Here is a 15731-nt window from a genome sequence, read left to right on the forward strand (position 1 = left end):
AGTGGACCGTTGTACTCTTTTAAGTGTTCTTAGAAGTCTAACTTGCTAGTTTAACTTTCGTACAACATTTCGTTAGGTAAAGATAGCAATAGACCAAGTTATATTTGAAATTACACAAAACTTGAAAAGCTCGTGTATGGATGTGATTGAGCATTCCTAAAGCATCAGAGTGGACCGTTGTACTCTATTTAGTGTTCTTAGCAGTCTAACTTGCTAGTTTAGCTTTCGTAAAACGTTCCGTTAGGTAAAGATGCCAATAGACCAAGTTATCTTCGAAATTGCACAAAACTTAAAAAGTTTGTCCATGGACAGAATTGATCATTCCTAAAGCATCAAACTGGACAGTTGTACTCTATTTAGTCTTCTTAGGAGTCCAACTTGCCAGTTTAGCTTTCATACAACGTTTCATTAGGCAAAGATGTCGATAGACCAAGTTATCTTTGAAATTGCACAAAACCTGAAAAGCTCATCGATGGACATAATTGAACATTCCCAAAGCATCAAAGTGGACCGTTGTACTCTATTTAGTGTTCTTAGCAGTTTCACTTGCTAGATTAGCTTTCGTACAACGTTTCGTTAGGTAAAGATGCCAATAGACCAAGTTATCTGTGAAATTGTAAAAAACATTAAAAGTTTGTTCATGGACAGAATTGAGCATTCCTAAAACATCAAAGTTAACCGTTGTACTCTATCTAGTGTTCTTATGAGGTGAACTTCCTAGTTTAGATTTCGTGCAACGTTTCTTTAGCTAAAGCTGCCAATAGACCAAGTTATGTTTGAAATTGCACAAAACTTGAAAAGTTTGTCCATGGACAAAATTGAGCATTCCTAAAGCATTAAAGTGGACCCATGTACTCTATTTAGTGTTCTTAGAAGTCTAACTTGCTAGTTTAACTTTCGTACAACATTTCGTTAGGTAAAGATACCAATAGACCAAGTTATATTTGAAATTACACAAAACTTGAAAAGCTCATGTATGGATGGAATTGAGCATTCCCAAAGCATAAAAGTGGACCGTTGCACTCTATTTAGTGTTCTTAGCAGTCTAACTTGCTAGATTAGATTTCGTACAACGTTTCGTTTGGTAAAGATGCCAATAGAACAAGTTATGTTTGAAATTGCACAAAACCTGAAAACTCTTCTATAGACAGAATTGAGCATTCCTAAAGCATCAGAGTGGACCGTTGTACTCAATTTAGTGTTCTTAGCAGTCTAACTTGCTATTTTAGCTTTCGTACAACGTTCCGTTAGGTAAAGATGCCAATAGACCAAGTTATCTTTGAAATTGCGCAAAACATGAAAAAGTTTGTCCATGGACAGAATTGATCATTCCTAAAGCATCAAAGAGGACCGTTGTACTCTATTCAGTGTTCTTAGGAGTCTAACTTGCTAGTTTAGCTTTCGTACAACGTTTCGTTCGATAAAGATGCCAATAGACCAAGTTATATTTGAAATTGCACAAAACCTTACAAGCTCGTCTATGGACAGAATTGAGCTTTCCCAAAGCATCAAAATGGACCGTCGTACTCTACTTAGTGTTCTTAGCAGTCTAACTTGCTAGTTTATCTTTCGAACAACGTTTCATTAGGTAAAGATGCCGATAAACCAAGTTATCTTTGAAATTGCACAAAACCTAAAAAGCTCATCGAAGAACAGATTTGACCATTCCCAAAGCATCAAAGTGGACTGTTGTACTATATTTAGTGTTCTTAGCAGTCTAACTTGCTAGATTAGCTTTCGTACAACGTTTCGTTAAGTAAAGATGCCAATAGACCAAGTTATCTGTGAAATTGCGCAAAACATTAAAAGTTTGTTCATGGATAGAATTGAGCATTCCTAATGCATCAAAGTTGACCATTGTACTCCATCTAGTGTTTTTAGTAGTTGAACTTGCTAGTTTAGCTTCCGTATAACTTTTCGTTAGGTAAAGCTGCCAATAGACCAAGTTATGTTTGAAATTGCACAAAACTTGAAAAGTTTGTCCCTGGACAGAATTGAGCATTCCTAAAGCATCAGAGTGGACCGTTGTACTCTATTTAGTGTTCTTAGCAGTCTAACTTGCTAGTTTAGCTTTCGTACAACGTTTCGTTACGTAAAGATGCCAATAGACCAAGTTATCTTTGAAATTGCACAAAACTTTAAAAGTTTGTCCATGGACAAAATTGATCATTCCTAAAGCATCAAAGTTGACCGTTGTACTCTATCTAGTGTTCTTAGTAGTTGAACTTGCTAGTTTAGCTTCCGTACAACTTTTCGTTAGGTAAAGCTGCCAATAGAGCAAGTTATGTTTGAAATTGCACAAAAATTGAAAAGTTTGTCCATGGACAGAATTGAGCATTCCTAAAGCATTAGAGTGGACCGTTGTACTTTATTTAGTGTTCTTAGCAGTCTAACTTGCTAGTTTAGCTTTCGTACAACGTTCCCTTAGGTAAAGATGCCAATAGACCAAGTTATCTTTGAAATTGCACAAAACATGAAAAGTTTGTCCATGGACAAAATTGATCATTCCTAAAGGATCAAAGTGGACCGTTGTACTCTATTTAGTCTTCTTAGCAGTCTAACTTGCTAGTTTAGCTTTCGTACAACGTTCCGTTACGTAAAGATGCCAATAAACCAAGTTATCTTTGAAATTGCACAAAACTTGAAAAGTTTGTCCATGGACAGAATTGATCATTCCTAAAGCATCAAAGTTGACCGTTGTACTCTATCTAGTGTTCTTAATAGTTTAACTTGCTAGTTTAGCTTCCGTACAACTTTTCGTTAGGTAAAGCTGGCAATAGACCAAGTTATGTTTCAAATTGCACAAAAATTGAAAAGTTTGTGCATGGACAGAATTGAGCGTTCCTAAAGCATCAAAGTTGACTGTTGTACTCTATCTAGTGTTCTTAGGAGTTGAACTTGCTAGTTTAGCTTTCGTACAATGTTCCGTTAGGTAAAGATGCCAATAGACCAAGTTATCTTTGAAATTGCACAAAATTTGAAAAGTTTGTCCATGGACAGAATTATTCATTCCTAAAGCATCAAAGTGGACCGTTGTACTCTATTTAGTCTTCTTAGGAGTCTAACTTGCCAGTTTAGCTTTCGTACAACGTTTTGTTCGGTAAAGATGCCGGTAGACCAAGTTATCTTTGCAATTGCACAAAACCTGAAAAGCTCGTCGATGGACAAAATCGAGCTTTCCCAAAGCATCAAAGTGGACCGTTGTACTCTTTTAGTGTTCTTAGCAGTCTAACTTGCTAGATTAGCTTTCGTACAACGTTTCGCTAGGTAAAGATGCCAATAGACCAAGTTATCTGTCAAATTGCACAAAACATTAAAAGTTTGTTCATGGACAGAATTAAGCATTCCTAAAGCATCAAAGTTGACCGTTGTACTCTATCTAGTGTTCTTATGAGGTGAACTTCCTAGTTTAGCTTTCGTACAACGTTTTGTTAGGTAAAGCTGCCAATAGACCAAGTTATGTTTGAACTTGCACAAAACTTGAAAAGTTTGTCCATGGACAGAATTGAGCATTCCTAAAGCATCAAAGTGGACCGTTGTACTCTATTTAGTGTTCTTAGAAGTCTAACTTGCTAGTTTAACTTTCGTACAATATTTCGTTAGGTAAGGATACAAATAGACCAAGTTATATTTGAAATTACACAAAACTTGAAAAGCTCGTGTATGGATGGAATGGAGCATTCCCAAAGCATCAATGTGGACCGTTGCACTCTATTTAGTGTTCTTAGCAGTCCAACTTGCTAGATTAGCTTTCGTACAACGTTTCATTTGGTAAAGATGCCAATAGAACAAGTTATGTTTGAAATTGCACAAAACCTGAAAAGCTCGTCTATAGACAGAATTGAGCATTCCTAAAGCATCAGAGTGGACCGTTGTACTCAATTTAGTGTTCTTAGCAGTCTAACTTGCTAGTTTATCTTTCGTACAACGTTCTGTTAGGTAAAGATGCCAATAGACCAAGTTATCTTTGAAATTGCACAAAACTTGAAAAGTTTGTCCATGGACAGAATTGATCATTCCTAAAGCATCAAAGAGGACCGTTGTACTCTATTCAGTGTTCTTAGGAGTCTAACTTGCTAGTTTAGCTTTCGTACAACGTTTCGTTCGATAAAGATGCCAATAGACCAAGTTATGTTTGAAAATGCACAAAGCTTGAAAAGCTCGTCTATGGATAGAATTGAGCATTCCCAAAGCATCAAAGTGGACCGTTGTACTCTATTTAGTGTTCTTAGAAGTATAACTTGTGACTTTACCTTTCGCACAACATTTCGTTAGGTAAAGATGCCAATAGACCAAGTAATGCTTCAAAATGGCACAAAACCTTACAAGCTCGTATATGGAAATAATTGAGCTTTCCCAAAGCATCAAAGTGGACCGTCATACTCTACTTAGTGTTCTTAGCAGTCTAACTTGCTAGTTTATCTTTCGAACAACGTTTCATTAGGTAAAGATGCCGATAAACCAAGTTATCTTTGAAATTGCACAAAACCTAAAAAGCTCATCGAAGAACAGAATTGAGCATTCCCAAAGCATCAAAGTGGACCGTTGTACTCTATTTAGTGTTCTTAGCAGTCTAACTTGCTAGATTAGCTTTCGCACAACGTTTCGTTAGGTAAAGATGCCAATAGACCAAGTTAACTGTGAAATTGCGCAAAACATTAAAAGTTTTTTCATGGATAGAATTGAGCATTCCTAATGCATCAAAGTTGTCCATTGTACTCCGTCTAGTGTTCTTAGTAGTTGAACTTGCTAGTTTAGCTTCCGTATAACTTTTCGTTAGGTAAAGCTGCCAATAGACCAAGTTATGTTTGAAATTGCACAAAACTTGAAAAGTTTGTCCATGAACAGAATTGAGCATTCCTAAAGCATCAGAGTGGACTGTTGTACTCTATTTAGGGTTCTTAGTAGTCTAACTTTCTAGTTTAGCTTTCGTACAACGTTCCGTTATGTAAAGATGCCAATAGACCAAGTTATCTTTGAAATTGCACAAAACCTGAAAAGTTTGTCCATGGACAAAATTGATCATTCCTAAAGCATCAAAGTGGACCGTTGTACTCTATTTAGTCTTCTTAGGAGTCTCACTTTCCAGTTTAGCATTCGTACAACGTTTCGTTAGGTAAAGATGCCGATAGACCAGGTTATCTTTGAAATTGCACAAAACCCGAAAAGCTCGTCGATGGAGCGAATTGAGCGTTCCCAAAGCATCAAAGTGGACCGTTGTACTCTATTTAGTGTTCTTAGCAGTCTAACTTGCTAGATTAGCTTTCGTACAACGTTTCGTTAGGTAAAGATGCCAATAGACCAAGTTATCTGTGAAATTGCACAAAACATTAAAAGTTTGTTCACGGATAGAATTGAGCATTCCTAAAGCATCAAAGTTGACCGTTGTACTCTATATAGTGTTCTTATGAGGTGAACTTCCTTGTTTAGCTTTCGTACAACGTTTCGTGAGGTAAAGCTGCCAATAGACCAAGTTATGTTTGAAATTGCACAAAACTTGAAAAGTTTGTCCATGGACAGAATTGAGCATTCCTATAGCATCAAAGTGGACCGTTGTACTCTATTTAGTGTTTTTAGAAGTCTAACTTGCTAGTTTAACTTTCATACAACATTTCGTTAGGTAAAGATAGCAATAGACCAAGTTATATTTGAAATTACACAAAACTTGAAAAGCTTGTGTATGGATGGAATTGTGCATTCCTAAAGCATCAGAGTGGACCGTTGTACTCTATTTAGTGTTCTTAGCAGTCTAACTTGCTAGTTTAGCTTTCTTAAAACGTTTCGTTAGGTAAAGATGCCAATAGACCATGTTATCTTCGAAATTGCACAAAACTTAAAAAGTTTGTCCATGGACAGAATTGATCATTCCTAAAGCATCAAAGTGGATTGTTGTACTCTATTTAGTCTTCTTAGGAGTCCAACTTGCCAGTTTAGCCTTCGTACAACGTTTCATTAGGTAAAGATGCCGATAGACCAAGTTATCTTTGAAATTGCACAAAACCTGAAAAGCTCGTCGATGGACATAATTGAGCGTTCCCAAAGCATCAAAGTGGACCGTTGTACTCTATTTAGTGTTCTTAGCAGTCTAACTTGCTAGATTAGCTTTCGTACAACGTTTCGTTAGGTAAAGATGCCAATAGACCAAGTTATCTGTGAAATTGCAAAAAACATTAAAAGTTTGTTCATGGATAGAATTGAGCATTCCTAAAGCATCAAAGTTGACCGTTGTACTCTATCTAGTGTTCTTATGAGGTGAACTTCCTAGTTTAGATTTCGTACAACGTTTCGTTAGGTAAAGCTGCCAATAGACCAAGTTATGTTTGAAATTGAACAAAACTTGAAAAGTTTGTCCATGGACATAATTGAGCATTCCTAAAGGATCAAAGTGGACCGTTGAACTCTATTTAGTGTTCTTAGAAGTCTAACTTGCTAGTTTAACTTTCGTACAACATTTGGTTAGGTTAAGATACCAATAGACCAAGTTATATTTGAAATTACACAAAACTTGAAAAGCTCGTGTATGGATGGAATTGAGCATTCCCAAAGCATCAAAGTGGACGGTTGCACTCTATTTAGTGTTCTTAGCAGTCCAACTTGCTAGATTAGCTTTCGTACAACATTTCATTTGGTAAAGATGCCAATAGACCAAGTTATGTTTGAAATTGCACAAAACCTGAAAAGGTCGTCTATGGACAGAATTAGGCATTCCTAAAGCATCAGAGTGGACCGTTGTACTCCATTTAGTGTTCTTAGCAGTCTAACTTGCTAGTTTAGCTTTCGTACAACGTTCCGTTAGGTAAAGATGCCAATAGACCAAGTTATCTGTGAAATTGCACAAAACATTAAAAGTTTGTTCACGGATAGAATTGAGCATTCCTAAAGCATCAAAGTTGACCGTTGTACTCTATCTAGTGTTCTTATGAGGTGAACTTCCTAGTTTAGCTTTCGTACAACGTTTCGTGAGGTAAAGCTGCCAATAGACCAAGTTATGTTTGAAATTGCACAAAACTTGAAAAGTTTGTCCATGGACAGAATTGAGCATTCCTAAAGCATTAGAGTGGACCGTTGTACTCTATTTAGTGTTCTTAGCAGTCTAACTTGCTAGTTTAGCTTTCGTACAATGTTCCCTTAGGTAAAGATGCCAATAGACCAAGTTATCTTTGAAATTGCACAAAACTTGAAAAGTTTGTCCATGGACAAAATTGATCATTCCTAAAGCATCAAAGTGGACCGTTGTACTCTATTTAGTCTTCTTAGGAGTCTCACTTTCCAGTTTAGCATTCGTACAACGTTTCGTTAGGTAAAAATGCCGATAGACCAGGTTAACTTTGAAATTGCACAAAACCTGAAAAGCTCGTCGGTGCAGCGAATTGAGCGTTCCTAAAGCATCAAAGTGGACCGTTGTACTCTATTTAGTGTTCTTAGCAGTCTAACTTGCTAGATTAGCTTTCGTACAACGTTTCGTTAGGTAAAGATGCCAATAGACCAAGTTATCTGTGAAATTGCACAAAACATTAAAAGTTTGTTCACGGATAGAATTGAGCATTCCTAAAGCATCAAAGTTGACCGTTGTACTCTATCTAGTGTTCTTATGAGGTGAACTTCCTCGTTTAGCTTTCGTACAACGTTTCGTGAGGTAAAGCTGCCAATAGACCAAGTTATGTTTGAAATTGCACAAAACTTGAAAAGTTTGTCCATGGACAGAATTGAGCATTCCTATAGCATCAAAGTGGACCGTTGTACTCTATTTAGTGTTCTTAGAAGTCTAACTTGCTAGTTTAACTTTCGTACAGCATTTCGTTAGGTAAAGATAGCAATAGACCAAGTTATATTTGAAATTACACAAAACTTGAAAAGCTTGTGTATGGATGGAATTGAGCATTCCTAAAGCACCAGAGTGGACCGTTGTACTCTATTTAGTGTTCTTAGGAGCCTAACTTGCTAGTTTAGCTTTCGTAAAACGTTCCGTTAAGTAAAGATGCCAATAGACCATGTTGTCTTCGAAATTGCACAAAACTTAAAAAGTTTGTCCATGGACAGAATTGATCATTCCTAAAGCATCAAAGTGGATAGTTGTACTCTATTTAGTCTTCTTAGGAGTCCAACTTCCCAAATTAGCCTTCGTACAACGTTTCATTAGGTAAAGATGCCGATAGACCAAGTTATCTTTGAAATTGCACAAAACATGAAAAGCTCGTCGATGGACATAATTGAGCGTTCCCAAAGCATCAAAGTGGACCGTTGTACTCTATTTAGTGTTCTTAGCAGTCTAACTTGCTAGATTAGCTTTCGTACAACGTTTCGTTAGGTAAAGATGCCAATAGACCAAGTTATCTGTGAAATTGCAAAAAACATTAAAAGTTTGTTCATGGACAGAATTGAGCATTCCTAAAGCATCAAAGTTGACCGTTGTACTCTATCTAGTGTTCTTATGAGGTGAACTTCCTAGTTTAGATTTCGTACAACGTTTCGTTAGGTAAAGCTGCCAATTGACCAAGTTATGTTTGAAATTGAACAAAACTTGAAAAGTTTGTCCATGGACAGAATTGAGCATTCCTAAAGGATCAAAGTGGACCGTTGTACTCTATTTAGTGTTCTTAGAAGTCTAACTTGCTAGTTTAACTTTCGTACAACATTTGGTTAGGTTAAGATACCAATAGACCAAGTTATATTTGAAATTACACAAAACTTGAAAAGCTCGTGTTTGGATGGAATTGAGCATTCCCAAAGCATCAAAGTGGACGGTTGCACTCTATTTACTGTTCTTAGCAGTCCAACTTGCTAGATTAGCTTTCGTACAACGTTTCATTTGGTAAAGATGCCAATAGACCAAGTTATGTTTGAAATTGCACAAAACCTGAAAAGGTCGTCTATAGACAGAATTAGGCATTCCTAAAGCATCAGAGTGGACCGTTGTACTCCATTTAGTGTTCTTAGCAGTCTAACTTGCTAGTTTAGCTTTCGTACAACGTTCCGTTAGGTAAAGATGCCAATAGACCAAGTTATCTTTGAAATTGCACAAAACTTGAAAAGTTTGTCCATGGACAGAATTGAGCATTCCTAAAGCATTAGAGTGGACCGTTGTACTCTATTTAGTGTTCTTAGCAGTCTAACTTGCTAGTTTAGCTTTCGTACAACGTTCCGTTAGGTAAAGATGCCAATAGACCAAGTTATCTTTGAAATTACACAAAACTTGAAAAGCTCGTCTATGGACAAAATTGATCATTCCTAAATCATGAAAGTGGACCGTTGTACTCTATTTAGTCTTCTTAGGAGTCTAACTTTCCAGTTTAGCATTCGTACAACGTTTCGTTACGTAAAGATGCCGATAGACCAAGTTATCTTTGAAATTGCACAAAACCTGAAAAGCTCGTAATTGGAGCGAATTGAGCATTCCCAAAGCATCAAAGTGGACCGTTGTACTCTATTTAGTGTTCTTAGCAGTCTAACTTGCTAGATTAGCTTTCGTACAACGTTTCGTTAGGTAAAGATGCCAATAGACCAAGTTATCTGTGAAATTGCGCAAAACATTAAAGGTTTATTCATGGATAGAATTGAGCATTCCTAAAGCATCAAAGTTGACCGTTGTACTCTATCTAGTGTTCTTATGAGGTGAACTTCCTAGTTTAGCTTTCGTACAACGTTTCGTTAGGTAAAGCTGCCAATAGACCAAGTTATGTTTGAAATTGCACATAACTTGAAAAGCTCGTCTACGGATAGAATTGAGCATTCCCAAAGCATCAAAGTGGACCGTTGTACTCTATTTAGTGTTCTTAGAAGTCTAACTTGCGACTTTACCTTTCGCAGAACATTTCGTTAGGTAAAGATGCCAATAGACCAAGTTATATTTGAAATTACACAAAACTTGAAAGCTCATGTATGGATGGAATTGAGCATTCCCAAAGCATCAAAGTGGACCGTTGCACTCTATTTAGTGTTCTTAGCAGTCCAACTTGCTAGATTAGCTTTCGTACAACGTTTCATTTGGTAAAGATGCCAATAGATCAAGTTATGTTTGAAATTGCACAAAACCTGAAAAGGTTGTCTATAGACAGAATTCAGCATTTCTAAAGCATCAGAGTGAAATTGCTAGTTTAGCTTTCGTACAACGTTTTGTTAGGGAAAGATGCCAATAGACCAAGTTATCTTTGAAATTGCACAAAACTTGAAAAGTTTGTCCATGGACAGAATTGATCATTCTTCAAGCATGAAAGAGGACCGTTGTACTCTATTCAGTGTTCTTAGAAGTCTAACTTGCTAGTTTAGCTTTCGTACAACGTTTCGTTCTGTAAAGATGCTAATAGACCAAGTTATGTTTGAAAATGCACAAAACTTGAAAAGCTCGCCAATGGACAGAATTGAGCATTCCCAAAGCATCAAAGTGGACCGTTGTACTCTATTTAGTGTTCTTAGAAGTCTAACTTGCGACTTTACCTTTCGCACAACATTTCTTTAGGTAAATATGCCAATAGACCAAGTAATGCTTCAAAATTGCAGAAAACCTTACAAGCTCGTCTATGGATAGAATTGAGCGTTCCCAAAGCATCAAAGTGGACCGTCGTACTCTAGTTAGTGTTCTTAGCAGTCTAACTTGCAAGTTTAGCTTTCGTACAACGTTTCATTAGGTAAAGATGCTGATAAACCAAGTTATCTTTGAAAATGCACAAAACCTGAAAAGCTCATCGAAGGACAGAATTGAGGATTCCTATAGCATCAAAGTGGACCGTTCTACTCTATTTAGTGTTCTTAGCAGTCTAACTTGCTAGATTAGCTTTCGTACAACGTTTTGTTAGGTAAAGATGCCAATAGACCAAGTTATCTGTGAAATTGCGCAAAACATTAGAAGTTTGTTCATGGACAGAATTGAGCATTTCTAAAGCATCAAAGTTGACCGTTGTACTCTATCTAGTGTTCTTAGGAGTTGAACTTGCTAGTTTAGCTTTCCTACAACTTTTCGTTAGGTAAAGCTGCCAATTGACCAAGTTATGTTTGAAATTGCACAAAACTTGAAAAGTTTGTCCATGGACAGAATTGAGCATTCCTAAAGCATCAAAGTGGACCGTTGTACTCTATCTAGTGTTCGTTAGGTAAAGATAGCAATAGACTAAGTTATATTAGAAATTACATAAAACTTGAAAAGCTCGTGTATGGATGGAATTGAGCATTCCTAAAGCATCAGAGTTGACCGTTGTACTCTATTTAGTGTTCTTAGCAGTCTAACTTGCTCGTTTAGCTTTCGTACAACGTTCCGTTAGGTAAAGATGCCAATAGACCAAGTTATCTTTGAAATTGCACAAAACTTGAAAAGTTTCTCCATGAACAGAATTATTCATCCCTAAAGCATCAGAGTTGACCGTTGTACTCTATTTAGTCTTCTTAGGAGTCTAACTTGCCAGTTTAGTTTTCGTACAACGTTTTGTTAGGTAAAGATGCCGATAGACCAAGTTATCTTTGCAATTGCACAAAACCTGAAAAGCTCGTCGATGAACAGAATCGAGCATTCCCAAAGCATCAAAGTAGACCGTCGTACTCTAGTTAGTGTTCTTAGCAGTCTAACTTGCAAGTTTAGCTTTCGTAGAACGTTTCATTAGGTAAATATGCCAATAAACCAAGTTATCTTTGAAAATGCACAAAACCTGAAAAGCTCGTCGAAGGACAGAATTGAGGATTACCAAAGCATCAAAGTGGACCGTTGTACTCTATTTAGTGTTCTTAGCAGTGTAACTTGCTAGATTAGCTTTCGTACAACGTTTCGTTGGGTAAATATGCCAATAGACCAAGTTATCTGTGAAATTGCGCAAAACATTGGAAGTTTGTTCATGGACAGAATTAAGCATTCCTAAAGCATCAAAGTTTACCGTTGTACTCTTTCTAGTGTTCTTATGAGGTGAACTTCCTAGTTTAGCTTTCGTACAACGTTTCGTTAGGTAAAGCTGCCAATATACCAAGTTATGTTTGAAATTGCACAAAACTTGAAAAGTTTGTCCATGGACAGAATTGAGCATTCCTAAAGCATCAAAGTGGACCGCTGTACTCTATTTAGTCTTCTTAGGAGTCTAACTTGCCAATTTAGCTTTCGTACAACGACGTTTCGTTAGGTAAAGATGCTGATAGACCAAGTTATCTTTGCAATTGTACAAAACCTGAAAAGCTCGTCGATGGACAGAATCGAGCATTCCCAAAGCATAAAAGTAGACCGTTGTACTCTATTTAGTGTTCTTAGCAGTCTAACTTGCTAGATTAGCTTTCGTACAACGTTTCGCTAGGTAAAGATGCCAATAGACCAAGTTATCTGTGAAATTGCACAAAATATTAAAAGTTTGTTCATGGACATAATTAAGCATTCCTAAAGCATCAAAGTTGACCGTTGTAGACTATCTAGTGTTCTTATGAGCTGAACTTCCTAGTTTAGCTTTCGTACAACGTTTCGTTAGGTAAAGCTGCCAATGGACCAAGTTATATTTGAAATTGCAAAGAACTTGAAAAGTTTGTCCATGGACAGAATTGAGCATTCCTAAAGCATCAAAGTGGACCGTTGTACTCTATTTAGTGTTCTTAGAAGTCTAACTTGCTAGTTTAACTTTCGTACAACATTTCGTTAGGTAAAGGTACCAATAGAACAAGTTATATTTGAAATTACACAAAACTTGAAAAGCTCGTGTATGGATGGAATTGAGCATTCCCAAAGCATCAAAGTGGACCGTTGCACTCTCTTTAGTGTTCTTAGCAGTCCAACTTGCTAGATTAGCTTTCATACAACGTTACATTTGGTAAAGATGCCAATAGACCAAGTTCTGTTTGAAATTGCACAAAACCTGAAAAGCTCGTCTATAGACCGAATTGGGCATTCCTAAAGCATCAGAGTGGACCGTTGTACTCTATTTAGTGTTCTTAGCAGTCCAACTTGCTAGTTTAGCTTTCGTACAACGTTCTGTTAGGTAAAGAAGCCAATATACCAAGTTGTCTTTGAAATTGCACAAAACTTGAAAAGTTTGTCCATGGACAGAATCGATCATTCCTAAAGCATCAAAGAGAACCGTTGTACTGTATTCAGTGTTCTTAGGAGTCTAACTTGCTAGTTTAGCTTTCGTACAACGTGTCGTTCGATAAAGATGCAAATAGACCAAGTTATGTTTGAAAATGCACAAAACTTGAAAAGCTCGTCAATGGACAGAATTGAGCATTCCCAAAGCATCAAAGTGGACCGTTGTACTCTATTTAGTGTTCTTAGCAGTCTAACTTGCTAGATTAGCTTTCGTACAACGTTTCGTTAGGTAAAGATGCCACTAGACCAAGTTATCTGTGAAATTGCACAAAACATTAAAAGTTTATTCATGGATAGAATTGAGCATTCCTAAAGCATCAAAGTTGACCGTTGTACTCTATCTAGTGTTCTTATGAGCTGAACTTCCTAGTTTAGCTTTCGTACAACGTTTCGTTAGGTAAAGCTGCCAATAGACCAAGTTATGTTTGAAATTGCACAAAACTTGAAAAGCTCGTCTATGGATAGAATTGAGCATTCCCAAAACATCAAAGTGGACCGTTGTACTCTATTTAGTGTTCTTAGCAGTCTAACTTGCGACTTTACCTTTCGCAGAACATTTCGTTAGGTAAAGATGCTAATAGACCAAGTTACATTTGAAATTACACAAAACTTGAAAAGCTCGTGTATGGATGGAATTGAGTATTCCCAAAGCATCAAAGTGGACCGTTGCACTCTATTTAGTGTTCTTAGCAGTCCAACTTGCTAGATTAGCTTTCGTACAACGTTTCATTTGGTAAAGATGCCAATAGACTAAGTTATGTTTGAAATTGCACAAAACCTGAAAAGGTCGTCTATAGACAGAATTAAGCATTCCTAAAGCATCAGAGTAGACCGTTGTACTCTATTTAGTGTTCTTAGCAGTCTAACTTGCTAGTTTAGCTTTCGTACAACGTTCTGTTAGGGAAAGATGCCAATAGACCAAGTTATCTTTGAAATTGCACAAAACTTGAAAAGTTTGTCCATGGACAGAATTGATCATTCCTCAAGCATCAAAGAGGACCGTTGTACTCTATTCAGTGTTCTTAGGAGTCTAACTTGCTAGTTTAGCTTTCGTACAACGTTTCGTTCTATAAAGATGCTAATAGACCAAGTTATGTTTGAAAATGCACAAAACTTGAAAAGCTCACCTATGGACAGAAGTGAGCATTCCCAAAGCATCAAAGTGGACCGTTATACTCTATTTAGTGTTCTTAGAAGTCTAACTTGTGACTTTACCTTTCGCACAACATTTCTTTTGGTAAATATGCCAATAGACCAAGTAATGCTTCAAAATTGCAGAAAACCTTACAAGCTCGTCTATGGACAGAATTGAGCGTTCGCAAAGCATCAAAGTGGACCGTCGTACTCTAGTTAGTGTTCTTAGCAGTCTAACTTGCAAGTTTAGCTTTCGTACAACGTTTCATTAGGTAAAGATGCTGATAAACCAAGTTATCTTTGAAAATGCACAAAACCTGAAAAGCTCATCGAAGGACATAATTGAGGATTCCTAAAGCATGAAAGTGGACCGTTGTACTCTATTTAGTGTTCTTAGCAGTCTAACTTGCTAGATTAGCTTTCGTACAACGTTTCGTTAGGTAAAGATGCCAATAGACCAAGTTATCTGTGAAATTACGCAAAACATTAGAAGTTTGTTCATGGACAGAATTGAGCATTCCTAAAGCATCAATGTTGACCGTTGTACGGTTGAAATTGTGCAAAACCAGAAAAGCTCATCTATGGACAGAATTGAGCATTCCCAAAACATCAAAGTGGACCGTTGTACTCTATTTAGTGTTCATAGAAGTCTAAATTTCTATTTTAGCTTTCCTACAACGTTTCGTTAGGTAAAGATGCCAATAGACCAAGTTATGCTTGAAATTGCACAAAACCTTAAAAGCTCATCTATGGACAGAATTGAGCATTCCCAAAGCATCAAACTGGACCGTTGTACTCTATTTAGTGTTCCTAGAAGTCTAAAGTTCTATTTTAGCTTTCCTACAACGTTTCGTTAGGTAAAGATGCCAATAGACCAAGTTATGCTTGAAATTGCACAAAACCTTAAAAGCTCATCTATGGACAGAATTGAGCATTCCCAAAGCATCAAAGTGGACCGTTGTACTCTATTTAGTGTTCTTAGCAGTCTAACATGCGAGTTTAGCTTTCGTACAACGTTTCGTTAGGTAAAGATATCAATAGACCAAGTTATGTTTCAAATTGCACAAAACTTGAAAACTTTGTCTATGGACAAAATTGAGAATTCCTAAAGCATCAAAGTGGACCGTTGTACTCTATTTAGTGTCGTTAGAAGTGTAACTGACAAGTTTAGTCTTCGTACAACGTTTGGTTCGATAAAGATGCCAACAAAACAAGTTATGTTTGAAAGTGCACAAAACTTGAAAAGCTCGTCTATGGACGGAATGGAGCATTCGTAAAGTATCAAAGTGGACCGTTGCACTCTATTTAGTGTTCTTAGAAGTCTAACTTGCTAGTTTAGCTTTCCTTCAACGTTTCGTTTGCTAAAGACGCAAATAGACCAAGTCATGCTTGAAATTGCACAAAACCTTAAAAGCTCATCTATGGACATAATTGAGCATTCCCAAAGCATCAAAATGGACCGTTGTACTATGTTTAGTGTTCTTAGAAGTGTAACTTGCTAGTTTAGCTTTCGTACAACGTTTCGTTAGGTATAGATGCCAATAGACCAAGT

Source organism: Tripterygium wilfordii, chromosome 7, assembly GCF_013401445.1.
Source record: "Tripterygium wilfordii isolate XIE 37 chromosome 7, ASM1340144v1, whole genome shotgun sequence".
NCBI classification, from domain to species: Eukaryota; Viridiplantae; Streptophyta; class Magnoliopsida; order Celastrales; family Celastraceae; genus Tripterygium; species Tripterygium wilfordii.